We start from the raw sequence: 22,227 nt of genomic DNA on the forward strand, positions 1-22,227 counted from the left end.
CATATTATATTCGGGAGTTTTGAATCTTGCACAGGACAAACTGATAAACTATGGAACAAGGTAAACACTCTTACGAGACAGAAGCAGAAGAGAGAGTTGTGTCGGCAGCGGCAGGCAAGCAGGGGCCCCCGACCAGCGAACGCGCGGCGAGCGCCGACGCAGAGAGGGAGACACGGAGTTAACTGCTCCTGATGAAAACCGGAACAGGACTGAGCCGGCTCGCGGCTGTTTATTACTAAAAAGGACTTCACATGCCAGATGACACCTCCTGATTGGTCCCAGCTCGTCACATGACAGAAGGGGGGTGCGCCATCTAGCTAAACTACAACGAACATAAATGCATGACAACACAGAGATCCGGCAGAGGGCGACACTATACTACATCATCCCCCCCTGGAAACAAAGTAAGCATACAGTGAAACGCGCACACAAGACGCGCACTAAGTCCAAGGGCAAATTCAGTTCGTTTCCCCCCACGTTCACACACGCACACCAGTCGCACACAAAGCACGCACGTAAGTCCACAGCAAATTCAGTCCGTCCCCGCCCAAGTTCACATACACGCGTACCCGTCTTGGGCACCAAAACACAGGCAGTCAGTCAAAACAAAATCCGACAAGGAACACGGCACAAGACTCACGGCACCGCAACAAGGAACACATTTTATACCCGTGTGAACGAAAAATGTAACTGTCTCCTAAATGTCACAGCGAGGCCCCTAGCCGTGGCATTTCGAAGACGGCAATACGCTCTACATTCAAGAAACGTAATCATCGAGCCACGGAGGCCGTTTTCTGTCACGATGAGGACGCGTGCGTACCTCAGCAGAACTTTGGGGGTTGCGACGCGTATTGGTCGACTTTGAAGACCCAGTCGTCCCACTACTATTTCCCTCCCCCTGGTTAGACAATTCAATGTGGGTGTCGTTCAAAGCTGGAGAGGGTTCCCCAGGAAGCTCCTCTCGACGTCCCAACAAGTCCTGGGAGGCTACCGATAATCAGAGACGACTGCTGACTGTGTAGACTCGGAAGTGATACAGTCAGACGAACTACTTAACTGATGCCTATGAAAGGACGATGTCACGACAGACGAGTCATCGGAATGACTATCCAGGTTTGAATATGAGTACAAAAAATCTTTATCCGTTGTGGACAATGCACTATGTTTTGAATTATCTACTACTGTGGTTAACTTAGACGCATTCCACGTCTCCCCATCACCGAGTACAAAAGAGGATGGTCCTACCTGGGCCTTAACTGTACGAGGTTTACTGTACTTAAAAAATCCTTTCTTAGCAAGTTTTACTTTGACGGTGTCTCCCACCTTGATACGAGTTGCCTGAGCACCTCTCCGTTTGTCTACATACTGTTTAGTTTGCCGCTGTTTCTGCGAGACTCTCTCGCGAACTTTACTGTTCTGAACCGCTGTGTGCTTATGCAACCTAAAGTTGCTAATATCTATCTTCGAACGAGGTTGACGACCATGAAGTAGGGAAGCTGGGGAGAGACCCGTTGTAGCATGTGGCGTAACCCTATAGGAACCCAAGAATTCTGAAATGCTTTTCGAAGCATCTCGACCTTCAAGCCTTGCTACCTGCAGATGTTCCTTAATGACTTGGTTGAACCTTTCTATTTGACCATTTCCCTGAGGATAATAGTTCGAGGAGAAAAAATGAGCATTCCCTTTTCCTTTAGGTAATCTTGGAATTGTTTTGAAACAAACTGCGGACCATTGTCCGTAACTATAGAGTCTGGCAACCCTTCACGGCTGAAAGCCCAGTCAATCAGCTTAATGACATCATCTGTGGAGATGGAATTAGTACCAAGTACTTCTGGCCACTTCGAGTAGTAATCAACTAGGGTGACTAGATACCTAGGGTAGGACGTGTTTAATGGGCCAGTGATGTCCATTCCCAATTTCTGCCAAGGCCCACTCTGCCATTCGACTGGTTGCAATGGAGCTACATGAGGCTTCGCAGACTTGTCTGCCAGCTTACATACATGACAATGCTTTACATACTGTTCAACAGTGCTATCCATCTGGGGCCACCAATAGCGTTCACGAAGAAGCTGCTTGGTACGTACTATACCCTGATGATTTTCATATGCCAGCTGTAGAAATGTCGGTATTAGAACACTGGGTATTACGACACGATCACCACGCATGAGTAATCCATCTACAAAGGACAATTTTTCCTTTACATGAAAGTAAGCTATTAAAGCATTGTCTATGTTTTTCTTAGAAGGCCAACCCTCTGCTAGGCATTTACTGACCTTCTGAAGAGTTTCATCTGTGCTCGTAGCAAGTTGCACTGTTTCCTTGTCAACGACCGATGTGACTAAGGATACTATTTCTTCCTCCTGAACTACATTCTGCGAATCCTTTACTGGAAGTCTAGACAAGGCATCAGCTACTAAATTTTCTGACCCTTTGCAATATTCAATCTGAAAGTTGTAATACAGGAGCCTGGCTGACCATCTCGAAATGCGAAGAGGTCGACGACCTGACTCGCCAGCGGACAGTAATGCAACTACTGTATGATGGTCAGTTCGAAGAGTGAACCGTCTACCCCAGAGGTAAACATGCCATTTTTCACATGCGAACAGACATGCTAGCGCTTCACGCTCTCCTACAGAATACTTTCGTTCAGCTACGGGCAAAGTTCTAGATGCAAAAGCTACAGTTTCTAGCTTAGAACCATACGGCTGTTGTAAGACAGCACCAGCACCAACATCAGATGCATCAGTCGTGACTACCACAGGCAATTCAGGGTTGAAAATCTTAATGACAGGGGAAAATGTAAGACGAGCTTTCAACTGATTGAAGCTACGTTGTGCATCATCAGACCAAGCAAAATTTTGCCCTTGCCTGAGAATGAGGCGAAGCGGTTCTACAAGTTCTGCATAATGATCAATGAACTTGGCATAGTAACCAGCTAATCCTAAGAAGGATTGCAATGACAATATCTGTAGGAGCAGGCGCATTCAGGATTGCTTTTACCTTGCTCTCTGTAGGCGCAATGCCTTCAGCTGAAATTTTATGGCCCAGAAAAGTCAGTTTCATACCACTGTTTGAAATGCAAAGCAAGACTTCTCTTAAGTTAGCATCATGCTCAGGTTTTGTCCGACCCGACACCAAAATGTCATCAAGGTAACAGACAACATTCTTGTAACTCTGCAAGATTTGTGACATCATTTTCTGAAATACTGCTGGCGCGGATGCCAAGCCAAAACAGACACGCTTGAACCTAAATAAGCCTTCATGAGTTATGAATGTAGTGAGATCTCTACTACCTTCTTCCAGTAACAGCTGGTGGTAAGCAGATGCTAGATCCAGCTTAGAAAAATATGTGGCACCATGAAACATTTGTAATAACTCTTCTACGTGCGCCAAAGGATACCCATCAATGACAATTGCCTTATTCGGTTCCCGTAGGTCTACACAGAGCCGGATGGCTCCATCCTTTTTGCGCACCACAACGAGTGGAGACGCCCATTCCGAAGCCTCGACGCGCTCGATGACGTCGCAGTCCTCGAGACGTCGCAGTTCATTTGTGACCTGGTCACGGAGAGCCAGGGTCTGCGCAACTTTGAAGATACTGGTTTCATACCTTGCCGCCGATGTATTCGGTGCACGAAGCTTTTGACGAGTCCCAACTCGCCACTGAAGAGGTGATCAAAACCCGGAGGCACACCTGTGGGGCTCTGTACAGGAGGAAGCGAAGCCAGGCAGCATGTCAGCGACGTACCGTCGATTTGTATCCCCAAGCGCTGGATGGCGTCAAGACCCAGCAGTGATGTTCCTGTAGACGTTACGTGGGACGCGACTGAGCACGACCTTTGAAGAAACTGGACAGTGGCTTGGAAAAGGCCTTGAATGTGGATGCGTTGGTTGGAGAAGTTCCTCAAGTCGACTGCTGTTTTTGACAGTCTGTGCTGTCGACCAAAGTGCTTTTTAAAATCTTCGGCCGTCATCAATGAAACAGACGCTCCTGTGTCCACGAGCAGCCGCATGGCGACGCTGCCAACTACGACCGGGACTCGCAAATCCTTTTTAGTTTCCAAAGTGCTCACCGTCACGACAGACGCGGACGGCTGTCCTGCGGAAGTTGACGAAGACCGCGTCTCTGCGGAAGAGACGTGTTGAACAGTACGGGTTTTTCGGCATACTGATGCAAAATGGCCCAACGTGTGGCAGGCGTTGCACCGCCGGTTCCTTGCTGGACAATTCCTGTACGTTGCAATATGCTTCGTGCTGCCACACCGGTCGCATGAACTACGCTCGAAATTAGGGTCCTTCTTCGCATCCTGTGCTTCATTGCAGGTGCCGGAGGAGCCTCGTGGAAAATGTCGCTCATCTGCGCGGCCTCCCGGAAGACGTCGGCCATCTTGGCGGCTCCTCGGAAGAAGTCGACCATCCTTATGGCCTCCCGGACCACGTCGGCCATCTTGGCGGCACCCCGGAAGAAGTGGGCCATCTTGGCTCGTCGACGGAGCGCCAAGTTGAGCTGCCTCGATTCTTTGTATTTTTTCAGAGTCGAACGCGCGGTTCGCTCGATGCAGGGCTTCTAACGAGCGTCCAATTTCTTCTGCCTTGTCCAGGGACAGGGTTTCGCAATGAGCCAGTAACTTTTCGCGAACGCTGACGTTCGCTACCCCATGTATTATTTGGTCTCGGACGCGCTCGTTGTAAGTTGTGCCGAAGTTGCACTGCACCGCCTTCTCCTTCAATGCGGTCACGAATTCCATGAATCCTTCTCCCTCGAACTGCCTTCGACTGGTGAATTCGTGCTTCTCCGCCAGAGCATTTGTTGACGCGGCGAACAGCCGGTCAAGCCGCTGCAAGAGTTTCTGGAACTCTGGCGCTGGCGGAACCGCTTCACTTGACGTTGACGCTGCGCCGGTCGACTGCCTTGCTGCCTCGCTTGACGCTGTGCCGGTTAACTGCCTTGCTGCTTCCTGCTCCTCGTCTGCAAAGTACTTTTGTTGTCCGTCACGCCCGAGAGCGCTGACGTCGTCGCGCGCCCATCCAGTTGCCCCCGCCGGCCGCTTCGAGGTGGGCCTGAAAAATTTTTTTTCATAGAATTAACGGTAGCCCGGGCAATTCCAGAAAAACGGGAAGGTTCGCCGTAAAAGACGCCATGCCCGGTAGCGTGCAGGAGACAGTCCAGAAAACAAGCCGGAGCTCGCAGCAGGAATGGCGCAACGAAGAACAAAGGGGGGCGAAAAGGCCTAGGCTCGGAAGCCTCGCGACGCCAAGTCCGTCGGCGGCGTTTGCATGCCGTGCAGACACGGAAGGGTCGCTTCACTTACAAAGCTCGTTGGTTTCCCGGGGCTTCGGTCGGAACCGCAGCGGGAATCCCATCTTCGTCGCCATAAGATGTTGTGTCGGCAGCGGCAGGCAAGCGGGGGCCCCCGACCAGCGAACGCGCGGCGAGCACCGACGCAGAGAGGGAGACACGGAGCTAACTGCTCCTGATGAAAACCGGAACAGGACTGAGCCGGCTCGCGGCTGTTTATTACTAAAAAGGACTTCACATGTCAGATGACACGTCCTGATTAGTCCCAGCTCGTCACGTGACAGAAGGGGGGTGCGCCATCTAGCTAAACTACAACGAACATAAATGCATGACAACACAGAGATCCGGCAGGGGGCGACACTATACTACAAGAGTCACCACAAGAAATTTAATTAAACGGACACCTAGTCTAAGACCAGGAACTTGGTGATGTATTTAACCAATACTTCGCAGACAAGAATGTTGACCCAAATTATTGCCCCACTAATGATATCACAACACCTAGAAAAAAAAATTCCGTTTTTCTCACACCGACTCTGCTGAGGTGTGTTACGTTTATTTGAACCTCAAAAGTTCACGTAGCTCTGACATAGACGACCTGCACATCGTCATCATCATCAGCCTGGTTATGCCCACTGCAAGGCAAAGGCCTCTCCCATACTTCAACTACCCCGGTCATGTACTAATTGTGGCCATGTTGTCCCTGCAAACTTCTTAATCTCATCCGCCCACCTAACTCTCTGCCGCCCTCTACTACGCTTTCCTTCCCTTGGAATCCATTCCGTAGCTCTTAATGATCATCGGTTATCTTCCCTCCTCATTACGTGTCCTGCCCAATGCCCATTTCTTTTTCTTGATTTCAACTAAGATATCATTAACTCGCGTTTGTTCCCTCACCCAATCCTCTCTTTTCTTATCCCTTAACGTTACACCTATCATTCTTCTTTCCACAGCTCGTTGCGTCGTCCTCAATTTAAGTAGAACCATTTTCGTAAGCCTCCAGGTTTCTGCCCTGTACGTGAGTGCTGGTAAGACACAGCTGTTATAAACTTTTCTCTTGAGGGATAATGGCAACCTGCTGTTCATGATCTGAGAATGCCTGCCAAACGCACCCCAGCCCATTCTTATTATTCTGATTATTTCAATCTCATGATCCGTATCCGCAGTCACTACCTGTCCTAAGTAGATGTATTATCTTACCACTCCCAGTGCCTCACTACCTATTGTAAACTGCTGTTCCCTTCCAAGACTGTCAAACATTACTTTAGTTTTCTGCAGATTAATTTTTTAGACCCACCCTTCGGCTTTGCCTCTCCAGGTCAGTGAGCATGCATTGCAGTTGGTCCCCTGAGTTACTAAGCAAGGCAATATCGTCAGGGAATCGCAAGTTACTAAGGTATTCTCCATTAACTCTTATCCCCAATTCTTCCCAATCCAGGTCTCTGAATACCTCCTGTAAACAGGCTGTGAATAGCACCGGAGAGATCGTCACCTTTCTTTATTGGGATTTTGTTGCTTTCTTTATGAAGGACTACGGTGGCTGTGGAGCCGCTATAGATATCTATCAGTATTTTTACATACGGCTCGTCTACACCCTGATTCCGCAATGCCTCCATGACTGCTGAGGTTTCGACTGAACCAAACACTTTCTCGTAATCAATGAAAGCTATATATAAAGGTTGGTTACATTCCGCACATTTTTCTATCACCTGATTGATAGTGTGAATATGGTCTATTGTTGAGTAGCCTTTACGGAATCCTGCCTGGTCCTTTGGTTGACGGAAGTCAAAGGTGTTCCTGATTCTATTTGCGATGACCTTAGTAAATACTTTGTAGGCAACGGACAGTAAACTGATCGGTCTATAATCTTTCAAGTCATTGGCGTCCCCATTTTTTTTATTAGGATTATGTTAGCGTTTTTCCAAGATTCCGGTACGCTCGAAGTCCTGAGGCATTGCGTACACAGGGTGGCCAGTTTCTCTAGAACAATCTCCCCACCATCCTTCAACAAATCTGCTGTTACCTGATCCTCCCCAGCCGCCTTCCCCCTTTGCATAGCTCCCAAGGCTTTCTTTACTTCTTCCGGTGTTACCTGTGGGATTTCGAATTCCTCTAGACTATTCTCTCTTCCATGATCGTCGTGGGTGCCACTGGTACTGTATAAATCTCTATAGAACTCTTCAGCCACTTGAACTATCTCATTCATATTAGTAATGATATTGCCGGCTTTGTCTCTTAACGCATACATCTGATTCTTGCCAATACCTAGTTTCTTCTTCACTGCTTTTAGGCTTCCCCCGTTCCTGAGAGCATGTTCAATTCTATCCATGTTATACTTCCTTATGTCAGCTGCCTTACGCTTGTTGATTAACTTCGAAAGTTCTGTCAGTTCTATTCTAGCTGTAGGGTTAGAGGCTTTCATACATTGGCGTTTCTTGATCAGATCTTTCGTCTCCTACGACAGCTTACTGGTATCCGTCTAACGGAGTTACCGCCGACTTCTATTGTACACTCCTTAATGATGCCCACAAGATTGTCGTTCATTGCTTCAACACTAAGGCCCTCTTCCTGAGTCAAAAGCCGAATACACGTTCTGTAGCTTGATCTGGAACTCTTCTATTTTCCCTCTTACCGCTAACTCATTGATCGACTTCTTGTGTACCAGTTGCTTCCGTTCCCTCCTCAGGTCTAGGCTAATTCGAGTTCTTACCATCCTATGGTCACTGCAGCGCACCTTGCTGAGCACGTCCTCATCTTGTATGATGCCAGGGTTAGCGCAGAGTATGAAGTCTATTTCATTTCTAGTCTCGCCGTTCGGGCTCCTCCACGTACACTATCGGCTATCTCGCTTGCGGAAGAAGGCATTCATTATCCGCATACTATTCTGTTCCGCAAGCTCTACTAATAACTCTCCCCTGCTATTCCTAGTGCCTATGCCATATTCCCCCACTGCCTTGTCTCCAGCCTGCTTCTTGCCTACCTTGGCATTGAAGTCGCCCATCAGTATACTGTACCTTGTTTTGACTTTAGCCATCGCCGATTCCACGTCTTCATAGAAGCTTTCGACTTCCTGGTCATCATGACTGGATGTAGGGGCGGAGACCTGTGTAACCTTCATTTTGTACCTCTTAATAAGTTTCACAACAAGACCTGCCACCCTCTCGTTAATGCTATAGAATTCCTGTATGTTACCAGCTGTGTTCTTATTAATCAGGAATCCGACTCCTAGTTCTCGTCTCTCCGCTAAGCCCCGGTAGCAGAGGACGTGCCCGCTTTTTAGCACTGTATATGCTTCTTTTGGCCTCCTAACTTCACTGAGCCCTATTATATCCCATTTACTGCCCTCTAATTCCTCCAATAGCACTGCTAGACTCGCCTCACTAGATAACGTTCTAGCGTTAAACGTTGCCAGGTTCATATTCCAATGGCGGCCTGTCCGGAGCGAGGGATTCTTAGCACCCTCTGCAGCGTCGCAGGTCTGACCGCCGCCGTGGTCGGTTGCTTCGCAGCTCCTGGGGACTGCGGGGCGGGGTTTGATTGTTGTGTTCATATAGGAGGTTGTGGCCAAGTGCTGCAATAGGGTGGCCAATCCTGCTCTGGCGAGGGAGTGCGTTACCGGTTCTGGTCACCACGATCAGGCCACACTCCGACGACCTACACATACGGCCTATTATATATGTCATTTATAATATCGCCCCAATTTTTGTGTATATTTACAACTTGTGTACTTGTACTTTTCTTGACAGAATGAGAACTGCCAGGGTAACCACCATATTTAAAAAAGGTGACAAACAAAATGTACAAAATTATCACCCAAATCGATCCTCCCAATTTTCTGGAGAGAATTATGCAAAATCGGTTGTCATCATTTTGTAGCAGATACCACCTTATAACTGAAGCTCAGTAGAGATTTCTGAAGCACAAATCCACAGAATTGGCACTATTAGATCAGAAAGAGTACACGTTAAGAAACTTTGAAAACAGGTTATTAGCAATCCGTATATTTGTTGATTACACGCAGGCTTTTCACTACATCAATCACAATATTCTCCTCAGTAAGCTATAATGGTATGAGGTAAGGGGCACACCACTCGCATTATTATTCTCCTATCTTAGTAACAGACATCAATTTGTCTCAATAAATGAATTCAAATCTCAACCTAAACAAATAATTTCAGGTTACCACAAGGAAGTATTCTCGGGCCGCTACTTTTCAACATTTATGTCAATGATCTAATACCTATTTACCAACAAGCAAAATTTGTAATGTATCCCGATGACACTAGTATTTTCTTATCGTCTCAAAGCTACACAGAATTACTGAGAATGGCAAATGAACTTCTTGATAGGCTTTCTTTTTGGCCAAACAAGAATTGTGTACAGGTTAATCGCAGTAAGATCAAAGCAGTAATTTTCGAACTCCAGGTAAACAAATCCCACAGCATAACAATATAATGCTTGAGTCTATGAATATTGAGGTTGTGAACACAATTATAATTCTTGGAGTAACCTTTTCCAACAGTTTACAATAGGATGGCCACACAGACTAAGCCCCCAAGAAACTCAACAGCACACTTGGTATGCCAAGTCACAGTAGACACACTGTCCCCACTTCTGTTAAAATACTGCTTTATAACGCTTTGTTTGCCTCGCATATCAATTACGGTCATTTAGTATGAGGTACTACCACACAAACAAATCTTAACAATATGCTCGTCATGCAGAAAAGGGTGCTACGTATTATTACCGATGTATCTTACATTGAACACACCGCACCACTTTTCGATAGGTACCACATAAGAAAAATTAATGACGTGTACACATATAGACTCCTACGGGAGTTACTTCAGTATAAAGAAACATATGTTACGCTTGTGGAAATTGCCAACCAGCATCACAATGTACCTGCCTACACCACCCGCCGCACTGAAATATGGAATGTTGTGAGACATACGACAAATATAGCAAACAGATGCTTGAAAATAATTTACCGAGGTTATTAAATTCTTTTAAAGAAATAGACATTGATATTGGAAGAATGAACCCTCCAGAATTCAAGGCTTTTCTACGCTCTCATGCTTGGTTGTTACTATACAAAATGTAACATACTCTTCCCTTAATAAATTTTAAATAAATCTTTGATATAGCTTATCTGTCAACACTGATTTGGAAACATTACATTGCCTTGTTTATGAGCTTCTTCTGACCATGTGTTTTTGCTTTGCAACCACTCCTGTGCCAAGTGTATAAGATGCAGGGCCGGTCAAGCCTCAAAAGGGCTTTTTACCTCTCATCCTCAACATTGCATTTCCCTTGTTATGTTGTAACGAATATTTTGAGGTGATATTGATTTGAAATTTTCTTTGTGCCCTCCAAGATGCCGTTGGCGAACACTTTCTTCGTATTTATTGCTGGTGAAATAGCTAGCCTTAACAATGCATCAACTTCTGGCAGCTTGCCCATTTGTCTATCGATCAACTCAAATGTTAATTGCTACAGTACGCTCATCCACCTCGCAATTATATCCGTGAGGTTGCGCGAAATTGAAAAGGTAGGCAAGTGCTTTGGTGTCTGATGCCAGTTTAACTTATTGATTATCAGCGCATGTTTGGAAATGCCCGACAGCCGTCACCATTGCAAGTAGCGTATTTACTCGAATCTAGGCCGACTCCAATTCTAAGCCGACCCCCTAAAGTCCGAGTACAACAAAAAAAAATATATGTTACCTCGAATGTACTGAACAAAAAAAATGAGGACAGCGTTCGCAAAATGCAAACAGCATTTATTTAGCCTGAACGTGCAGAGCTCATTCAACGTCGTCACTGCTAGAGACTCGTAGCTGTGTTCCTTGTCCCTGTCACCTTCAAACAGTGCACTATCTTCGGTACCGTCAAGCGCATTAGATATGCTGCACTTCTTAAAGGCGCGCATGATCAAAGTACCTGAGATGTCGTCCCATGCTGCAGCTACCCAGGCCGCTAGCTGCGATAGCGATGCACATTTGGTGCGGCCTGTTGCCGTTAGCATGTGGTCTCCATCAGTCAACGAGCCCGTGTAATATTTCCGCAGACGATCCTTGAAAGGTTTGTTGATGCAGACATTAAGTGGCTGCCCATTATGCCGCCCGGTATGACAGCAAGGTCCGTGTTCGCTTGGGCGAGCGCTGCCTTCACGTCTGTCAAGTGCCCACGGTAAGAGTCAACGACAAGGAGTGAGTTCTTTGTCAAAAGGGCTCCTGAACACTGTCGCCACACAGTCTTATCCCACTATTCCACCATCGCACCCGTCATCCACCCGTTCTTATTTGCCCGCACAATGACATTTCTTGGGACAGTTTCTCGAGCAGGCAGTGTCTTGCGTTTAAATATCATATAAGGAGGGACTTCATGTCCATCAGCTGTGCAGCAGAGCATCACAGTTGCGCGCTGCTTCTCGTAGCCCGCAGAGCGCACCTTCACCTCCTTGGCACCCTTTTCATTCATGGTGTACGCCACTGGCATATCAAAATACACAGCCGTGTGGTCACCGTTGCCGATTTGCCCAAGCTTGCAGCCTGCCGCTTCTCTCTTTCGCAGCATGTAGTGCTGAAAAGCTATCACCTTTTCTTCAATATAGCTTGGCAGCTTCTAGGTGATTGAAGTGCGATGTCGGAGGCTGAAGCCGAAGCGCTTCATGAATTTCTGAAGCCAGCCCCGGCTGGCTTTGAAATCCTTTGGTGTTAGGCCTCGCTCCCTCGAAAGTTCCCTAGCTTTCGCTTGGAGCACTTCTGTTGTCACTGGAAGGGCAGCTGCTCTCTGCATCCAAACAAAGTCAGCCAAAACTGTCTCCACTTCGTGGTGACGGCCTTTCTTTAGTCCGCTAAATGCCATCCTCGTTGCGGCGCACACAAAAAGCTGCTGTCGTTGTCCCCTACAATGATGGACATTTTTCTTGTCGACGCCGAGGTTCCACCCAGCTTGAAGGTTCGACAATGCCTCTGCGGCTATCACAACTTTTCGCTTGAAAGCGGCACTGTAGTGGCATCTCCTGCTTGGTGCCATCGCGATACCACCACGCCGCGCACCAATACGGCTGACACGACACAGGTCGAAATGGTGACCTTGCTTGTGTACGGTTGGCTACTGGCACGGCTAGTAGTGGCTGCAATACTGACTTTCTTAGATGGCCCTAGCTGTGCACCATATTTAGCAGTATCAATGAAAAACTGGCGCATTTTCTTAAAATCCTCGATTCTAAGCCGACCCTAGAGTTTTGAATATTGGCACGTGTACTTGTTACCCTTTTATCAAGCGACAAGTTTCACTGCCTAACAAATGTTATCGCACAGCGCAGGACGCGCCTGCATATATCGGAAGTTTCTGAAATGCTATCGATGCTTCCATCCACTGTCTGTGGCCGAACCTTGTGTAATCTGATTGCATGTGTGCACGACGCAAATAATGTAGAACTTTGTGGAAGGCACGCGGGTCCCATCGATTACTCTGGAACATTCGACGACTGATGTATAAAAGCCAATGCGCTTGACCCGCTGATGAGATTTTCGACGATCGCCGACCGTGTTCACCGCTATCGTTGTGCTATAAGTGTAGCCTGTTTATTGTGGGCACAGGTTTGCCCAATAAAGTTAGTTTTGTATTTCACAGTATTGCTACTGTGTTCTTCAACGTCAACACCACGTGACAATATGATTATTTGAAAAAAAAGCTATCGGCCTAGATTCCAATAAGTATGGTAGTTACTTTTCTGTACTCAGGTACTTTTCGTGCGATTTCGTATATATGTATGAGTAAAAACATGCGACCTTGACTTGGCACCCTGATGGCCGTGAGTCATCTCCCGTAGGTAGAGGACAATCACAGTTACATAAAGGTATGTATCCATGCTGAGCTATTCGAAGCCCACGACTATCAAGGATTTTATGAAGGTCTTGATATTTCCGTTAGGAATGTAGACTGCAAGCAAAAAGTGCACCTGTCTTACAGATGTCAAGCACTTCCTCATGTTGGCATTGCGTGGCATGAAGGCTGGAAAGTGTCCAGGTGGACTTAGAAAGAGTCGTAAGGAATGCAAATTGTGATGGTTTGGCCTTTGCTTTGCTACTTTTCGTGTGGTCATTCGAACATTTCGCCCTGAGATTTTGTGTGCTTATCGTCAATTTGCCATACCTCACTGCTTTGAAAAGGAGTGATACACGACTTACGTGCTGGTTGTATGGTTTTTATGACAGAATATTGTCCATGTAGACGTAAAAGTGACCAGCAAAAGTTAGAACATTGTTCCTAATTTTTTTTAACCAGGCACACGAACTCTTCCAGCCAAATGAGAAACCATTATGTTCGTACGCATGAAAAGTCTTATCAAAGCTAAACACAATTCTTTTTTCTACTTGGATAATACTTTGGCATTACCCTTTGCGCATACTTAGGTGAAAGAAGCATCACATTCTCCACTTTCATTAATTGTCATACATTCGTGGCATAGCAAATGGAAACACATATGTCTGTTGGTTCTTATGTCAGTAGTCTATGCACAACCTGAAAGTACTGTTCTCATCAGGCACACTTTTTAGAACTGATGAAACTGGGATGTGGAACGCATTATCATTTTATTGTGCACCATGTGTTCCAGTTCAATTTTGAACCGTATTTCTCACAATACAGTGCACAGGACCTCTTGTGGACTACACTTGTGTCTCACAGCTTGAATGCAAATTCCAGGACATACATCGCAGGAGCGTCATACATGCAGCATTACGTGGAGTTGAAAGAAGTTGTTTATTGAGCAGACTGTTCAGTTTCCTGTAGTGCAGCATAGTAGTACCTCATGTACTAACTCATGCAACACAAACACCATTGCGCTATACAAGGAACGCGACGTCAGTAATACAATTCGAGGTGATGCTCCCAACATTTATCAACATTTTGTCGATTCCTCATTCAGACACCCCATATTTTGCAGCTATGACAGTGGGAATCAGGCAGCAGCTAGCAGTAAATAGTTAGACGTTTAGGCATGAACTTGCTCTTACAAAAATATTCACTCTAGAACTGGTGTAATGGTGCTAGCTGTTCTATAGAACACTCAAACTGAAGGTGAATTTCGACATTTTAGTGAAATCTCCAATGTGCATTATATCGAAACGTTCTTATATTGCAGTTTCACTTACTATGCATATAAGTGCAGTAGTGCATGAGTTTTACACGGAAGAGGCCACATTTTCTGAAATATCATGCAATTGGAATAAGCAAATTTGTATGAGAAAAAGATAAAAATGTTATTGAATATGAAAGTCGGTGACAGCAGACGCTGTCGTGTGTCGCCAAGTTCTTCACATTGGCGTTGCGAACGAGTGGCAGCCGTGCTTGGTTTGGCCCCATGGCTTTGGCCCTGCTGCTGACAGTGTCGCCTGAATTGGGACAACACTGGCATTGAAAGTGCCGGCGGTAGGGAGCGAGTGCTTTGTCTGCCTCTCGCATCGAAGTGTCTCAGAAACTCGAGATTACTCAGTCTCCAAACCTTAAGGCACCAGAAAACAGTGCACATGATGCCACACCATCTCAGCGCACCTACTCTTTGCACTCACTGAAGATTACTTTTAAACGGTGCACAGGCGGCACATGTGCTCAGCCACATGCACCTACGACTGCGATCGTGCTTAAAATATATAAGCAGTGGGGTCTTCGTGCTAAACAACACGGAGCAGAGCGAGACAAGATGACGAGCGCTAACTTTCAACTGAGTGCTTATTAAGAAAAAAACGTATTTGCAGGCCCACACACCGAACAGGCGCAATCACCGCACATGAAAACCAGCCGCTTCCAGGAACACAAATTCACTTGTAGTCGGAGCAACTGAAGGGTGAACTGGTGCAGTTATCATTGGTCCTTACTGTCACATCAGCTTCAACAAATCCTTGCTATGACTGCCATTGCTGTATCTAGCCAACTAGCCCAGACAGCCATATTTCTAAAAGACATGTGCCAACTCCCCCCTCCCGCGTTCTTGATAGTGTAACCGCACCCCACCCCTTTCCCCGTGATTGCACAGGAAAACGGGGCTATCAAACCACCGTCCTCCTCCACTCACCATCGTCTCCCATTACTCACTCGCAGCCAAACATTACATCATGTGAGGCACAAAAATTGCGCTCGCACATTACATCGTTAAAGGGACACTAAAGTTTACTATTAAGTCAACGTGGACTGTTGAAATACCATCACAGAAACCTCGAAACGCTTGTTTCGTGCCAAGGAGAGACTTATTTTAAGAGAAAATGCGTTCTGAAGCGTCCGCGTACCTCTAGCGCAGTTCAAATCGCCCGCCCTCTGATCGAGGAGTACTGACATCATGGTCTCATAGTGACGTTGCGCCATCGGTGAGTAGAACGGCGTCCGCAGACGGCGCTACGGCTTTTCTGCGCAAAACGCAAACGCGCGGCCAGAAACAGAGCCAAGACAGAGCCGACAGCAGAGCGAAAGCGGGAGTATGGTGGCTAGCGGAAGGAGAAACGAATTACGTCCCACATTACGTCCCACGGCACACGGAGAGTCCGTTTTCGTTAAACTATAGGCTGCGGCGAGCTCGCAGCGTGGTCGGCGTGGTCTGTGAGAAGTGACGAGCCTTTTCGCACTCGCAACAGGGCATAAAAAAGTGCGAATCGACGCAAAACTCGGCCTAGATACGTGCTTCGCCACAACCAGGGCTCAATACGACCCAAGCTGGCACGACCCAGATGTCGTTTCCCGCACCGCCACCAGGCGCCGCTACTATACCTCAAGCTCCAGCGCAAGACGCCCATAAGCGGGTACTTCATTCTATGACGCAAACTTCGGCGCTCGTCGCAATGGACCCGGACACCGACAGATTGGCTCGCGATGGTGGGCTCAACTTCAGCGATTTGAGCACCGACGAGCGCGACCTGCTGATGAGGGCTCGCACTGCCGGCGTCGTTGCGTACTACGACGGCGGCCTCGACACCGGCTCTCCGGAGCGGGAAAGCAACGAGGGCTTCCCACGACATCACATGGACGTGGCATTCTCGCTGCTTGTTCCAAATGAAAGTTTCGCGAGCCAGCAGAACCCTCACAGCACGACGCGATAACGAAACTACTGAAACTCCAAAGCGTGCGCGGCGCAGAGTCGAGACAAAACGAAACCTTTGGAACACCCATATTACTGAAGGGTAACGTCAAATTGTTATTTTTTCTTAGAATCGAATAGACGTAGACAAGTAGCATTTTTTTTCGTCTTATAATCGAATGAAATGATATTTTTAATACGAGTAGTTGAGTATTAGTAACACAAATTATGAGGAGTGCTTTCGTCATCGGGCTAGTACCGGAATGTCGCTGGGGGGTCTCAAATCGTGTCATGCATTTACCTCAATTTCTCGGTTACTAAAGCTCTGTTCGCGGTTATATTGACGCCTTAGACGTTCTAGAACATTGCTCTACTACTTTAACTTGAGTTTCTGGTAACCTTTAGTGTCCCTTTAATGACAATGCTTCAGCTCAGTGGTCGTGCAGCGCACAATTTTAGAGGTGCATGCATAAGCAGGTGCATATAATTCAACCATTCAACCATCTTCATCTGCACAAGCTTGGTATGTTGTCTCGGTATACCTATGCGGTGAAAGTGAGATTTCCTTACATTGAAATCGAGTATAAACACACTTCAGTATATTGAAATTTGAAACACATGTTCGAGGGACAACTCCTAGAAAGTTAAATATTTTGTTGCATTGCTGAATCTGTTACACTGACAATCTCTTATGTGAAGGTGTAACTGTATATCTATTTAATGCTAAGTTTACCTACACTGTCTGATTACATTCATTCAGTGTGTAAATTGAGATGCTGTTGTAAGCTAAAGTTTACTTTACGTACTTTCATACACCTCAGTTGTGCACTTTCTAATCGCCATGTTGACACTTGATGAATGACGAACCGTTCATCACAAACCATTCTTACAAGTTACCATCCTCAGCTGTCTGCCTTTCAACTTCGGGACAGCACCTGAGCTCTCTTCCTGTACCATCACATCGCTATATACAAGGATCACACAAGTGCCACGACAAGAATACTGAATAAATATGCCATTACATTTCGACTTGCCTAAGCTCATAACGTAATGAGAGAAAGTGGATGTAAATTCTGCTGCCGTGACCGTATCTGTGGCATGTATGGCACGTTTACTTTCATTGTCATCACTTCTAATTATCTGTGGCACTGCGCTGTTCACAGTATTTTGTGCCACAACTTCTACTATGCGAGGAATGGTAGGGCTCTACATAGCTGACATTTCAAAGATGGTACACACGGCATCCTTGAGCGCAACCTTGAGCGATCGGAAAGCGCGTTTTCCCCTCTTGGCCGGCGGAGAGGGGAGGCTTCGTTCCGGCCGCGAAGCTCTCCACATCTCTGTAAGGTGCCTTGTGGTGGTCTCGTGCTGACGATGCCCTCTCGGTGAGCGCATATTTCCCCCCTCATCTTTTGAAAGGTTCAATACATACAAGCATTTGTCTCGCAAACCAGATTTCTTTCAAGGGAATTTTCCACGTCTCAGTAATTTCTCTCGTCGTATTCGAGTGCTGATTGCCGTGTTATAGTTTGTTTACGAAGCTTTCCCTGAAGTCTAAATATTTTAAGGCAGTTTGTCGTGTGCGTATCATGGCCACGCACGCTTATATCGCCTTCCGTTTCTCTACCACGGTTGCGCTTTAAAACCACGGCGCTGCAAGTTTGCTTCAGAGACATTCCTTTCCTTCCCACTTCTCCGCCCTTAAACTGGCTCTCTCAACTACTAGACGCAGAGACAAAGCAACAGCGCGCGCATTAGATCCCATAGATGAGATGAATATTTAAATTATTATTAGGGTTATAATTATATTCGAGTGCTGATTGCCGTGCTATCGTTTGCTAACGAAGCTTTCCCTCAAGTCTAAATATTTTAAGGCAGTTTGTCGTGTGCGTATCATGGCCACGCACGCTTATATCGCCTTCCGTTTCTCTACCACGGGTGCGCTTTAAAACCACGGCGCTGTAATTTTGCTTCAGAGACTTTCCTTTCCTTCCTTCTTCTCCGCCCTTAAACTGGCTCTCTTAACTACTACACACAGAACAAAGCAACAGCGCGCGCATTAGATCCCATAGATGAGATGAATATTTACAATTAGTATTAGGGTTATAATTATATTCGAGTGCTGATTGCTGTGCTATCGTTTGTTACCGAAGCTTTCCTCAAGTCTAAATATTTTAAGGCAGTTTGTCGTGTGCGTATCATGGCTACGCACGCTTATATCGCATTCCGTTTCTCCACCACGGGTGCGCTTTAAAACCACGGCGCTGCAGTTTTTGCTTTTCTTTCCTTTCTTCTTCTCCGCCCTTGAACTGGCTCTCTTAACTATTACACGCAGAGACAAAGCAACAGCGCGCGCATGCGATCCCATAGATGAGATGAATATATATATATATATATATAGAAAACTATCAGTCATAGCTCTCGTAGTATAGCCCTCTGGGCCGTTTCCTTTTTTTTTCTTTCGAAAGTAGTACTATTAGGGTTATTATAATTACACGAAGGTATTTCGCCCTCGTCAGCAGCAGTCCTTGGTATAGTTATTCTGGCGGCTAGCCTCCCACGCTATGCGTGCCGCCATCGCACCTGGTTAAGCTTTTCCTAGACGCTAGAGTTATGCTTTGTCCGCGCAACCTTGAGCGATCGGAAAGCGCGTTTTCCTCTCTTGGCCGGCGGAGAGGGGAGGCTTCGTTCCGGCCGCGAAGCTCTCCACATCTCTGTAAGGTGCCTTGTGGTGGTCTCGTGCTGACGATGCCCTCTCGGTGAGCGCATATTTCCCCCCTCATCTTTTAAGAGGTTCAATACATACAAGCATTTGTCTCGCAAACCAGATTTTTTTCAAGGGAATTTTCCATGTCTCAGTAATTTCTCTCGTCGTATTCGAGTGCTCATTGCCGTGTTATAGTTTGTTAACGAAGCTTTCCCTCAAGTCTAAATACTTTAAGGCAGTTTTCCTAGCCTCTAAAGACGCTCGAGTTCGCTCTTCTCCTCGAGCGGCCATTTTTCCTAGAAAGTATGCCTTCCAACCGACTGAGCTATCTTTCCGGGCAACATCGAAGGGTCACGAGTTCAAATCACCTGTTATGTTTCTTTTTTTTTCGCCCCTTTTTCTTTCTTTTTTTTTTCTTTCTTTTAATGCCTTTTCCTTTATTTTATCACTGTACGGGAACCCTCCTAAAAAAAAAAAGAAAGATATATATCTTCAAATATGTATGGCCTCACATGTGCAGGTCATAAATACCAGGTTCTCTAGCCGAGTGCCATCCATGCGGTATAACCGAGCTCAGATTGGTCCACCTTGACTGATCAAATAGGGCACCACTGTAGGTTAAATGAGGCGTACAACTCCTGCGGGACCCGCCGTGGTTGCTCAGTGGTTATGGTGTTAGACTGCTGAGCACGAGGTCGCGGGATCGGACCCCGACCACGGCGGCCGCATTTCGATGGGGGCGAAATGCGAAAACACCCGTGTACTTAGAATTAGGTGCACGTTAAAGAACCCCAGATGGTCGAAATTTTCGGAGTCCTCCACTACGGCGTGCATAATCAGAAAGTGGTTTTGTCACGTAAAACCCCATAAATTAATTTTTAAATTAACTCCTACGGGGACGGTAGAGTATCCGTCTCCAGTGCAAGAGGACCGTGATTCAAATCCCGGTGCCGCGCAATTCTCCACCGGAAAATACAAAAAAAAAAACCGTCTGTTGAGAAAATTGCACAAACAGGCCTGGAGTGCGGCCTGATCCCGGTGACCAGAACCGGTAACGCACTCTCTCACCAGAGCAGGATTGGCCACCCTGGTGCAGTATTTGGCCACAACCTCCTATATGAATACAACAATCGAACCCCGGCCCTCAGTCCCCAGCAGCCGCGAAGCAACCGACCACGGCGGCGGTCAGATCTGTGACGCTGCAGAGGGTGCTAAGAATACCTGGCTCCGGACAGGCCGCCATTGGAATCTGAACCTGGCAACGTTTAACGTTAGAACGCTATCTAGTGAGGCGAGTCTAGCAGTGTTATTGGAGGAATTAGAGGGTAGTAAATGGTATATAATAGGGCTCAGTGAGGTTAGGAGGACAAAAGAAGCATATACAGTGCTAAAAAGCGGGCATGTACTGTGTTACCGGGGCTTAGCGGAGAGACGAGAACTAGGAGTCGGATTCCTGATTAATAAGGAAATAGCTGGTAACATACAGGAATTCTATAGCATTAACTAGAGGGTGGCATGTCTTGTTGTGAAACTTAATAAGAGGTACAAAATGAAGGTTGTACAGGTCTACGCTCCTACATCTAGTCATGATGACCAGGAAGTCGAAAGCTTTTATGAAGACGTAGAATCGGCGATGGGTAATGTCAAAACAAAATACACTATACTGATGGGCGACTTCAATGCCAGGGTAGGCAAGAAGCAGGCTGGAGACAAGTCAGTGGGGGAATATGACATAGGCTCTAGGAATAGCAGAGGAGAATTATTAGTAGAGTTTGCAGAACAGAATAACATGCGGATAATGAATACCTTTTTCCGCAAGCGGGTTAGAAGAAAGTGGACGTGGAGGAGCCCGAATGGTGAGACTAGAAATGAAATCGACTTCATACTCTGCGCGAACCCTGGCATCATTCAAGATGTAGACGTGCTCGGCAAGGTACGCTGCAGTGACCACAGGATGGTAAGAACTCGAATTAGCCTAGACTTGAGGAGGGAACGAAAGAAACTGGTACACAAGAAGCCAATCAATGAGTCAGCGGTAAGAGGGAAACTAGAGGAATTCCGGATAAAACTACAGAACAGGTATTTGGCTTTAACTCAGGAAGAGGACCTTAGTGTTGAAGCAATGAACGACAATCTCATGGGCATCATTAAGGAGTGCGCAATAGAAGTCGGTGGTAACGCCGTTAGACATGAAACCAGTAAGCTATCGCAGGAGACGAAAGATCTGATCAAGAAACGCCAATGTATGAAAGCCTCTAATCCTACAGCTAGAATAGAACTGGCAGAACTTTCTAAGTTAATCAACAAGCGTAAGACAGCGGACATCAGGAACTATAATATGGATAGAATTGAACAGGCTCTCAGGAACGGAGGAAGCCTAAAAACAGTGAAGAAGAAACTAGGAATAGGCAAGAATCAGATGTGTGCGTTAAGAGACAAAGCTGGCAATATCGTTACTAATATGGATGAGATAGTTCAAGTGGCTGAGGAGTTCTATAGAGATTTATACAGTACCAGTGGCACCCACGACGATAGTGGAAGAGAGAATAGCCTAGAGGAATTCGAAATCCCACAGGTAACGCCAGAAGAAGTAAAGAAAGCCTTAGGAGCTATGCAAAGGGGGAAGGCAGCTGGGGAGGATCAGGTAACAGCAGATTTGTTGAAGGATGGTGGTCAGACTGTTCTAGAGAAACTGGCCACCCTGTATACGCAATGCCTCATAACCTCGAGCGTACCGGAATCTTGGAAGAACGCTAACATAATCCTAATCCACAAGAAAGGGGACGCCGAAAAATTATAGACCGATCAGCTTACTGTCCGTTGCCTACAAAGTATTTATTAAGGTAATCGCAAATAGAATCAGGAACACCTTAGACTTCTGTCAACCAAAGGACCAGGCAGGATTCCGTAAAGGCTACTCAACAATAGACCATATTCACACTATCAATCAAGTGATAGAGAAATGTGCAGAATATAACCAACCCTTATATATAGCTTTCATTGATTACGAGAAAGCGTTTGATTCAGTCGAAACCTCAGCAGTCATGGAGGCATTACGGAATCAGGGTGTAGATGAGCCATATGTAAAAATACTGAAAGATATCTATAGCTGCTCCACAGCCGCCGTAGTCCTCCACAAAGA

Source organism: Dermacentor andersoni, chromosome 10 (assembly GCF_023375885.2).
Source record: "Dermacentor andersoni chromosome 10, qqDerAnde1_hic_scaffold, whole genome shotgun sequence".
NCBI lineage: Eukaryota > Metazoa > Arthropoda > Arachnida > Ixodida > Ixodidae > Dermacentor > Dermacentor andersoni.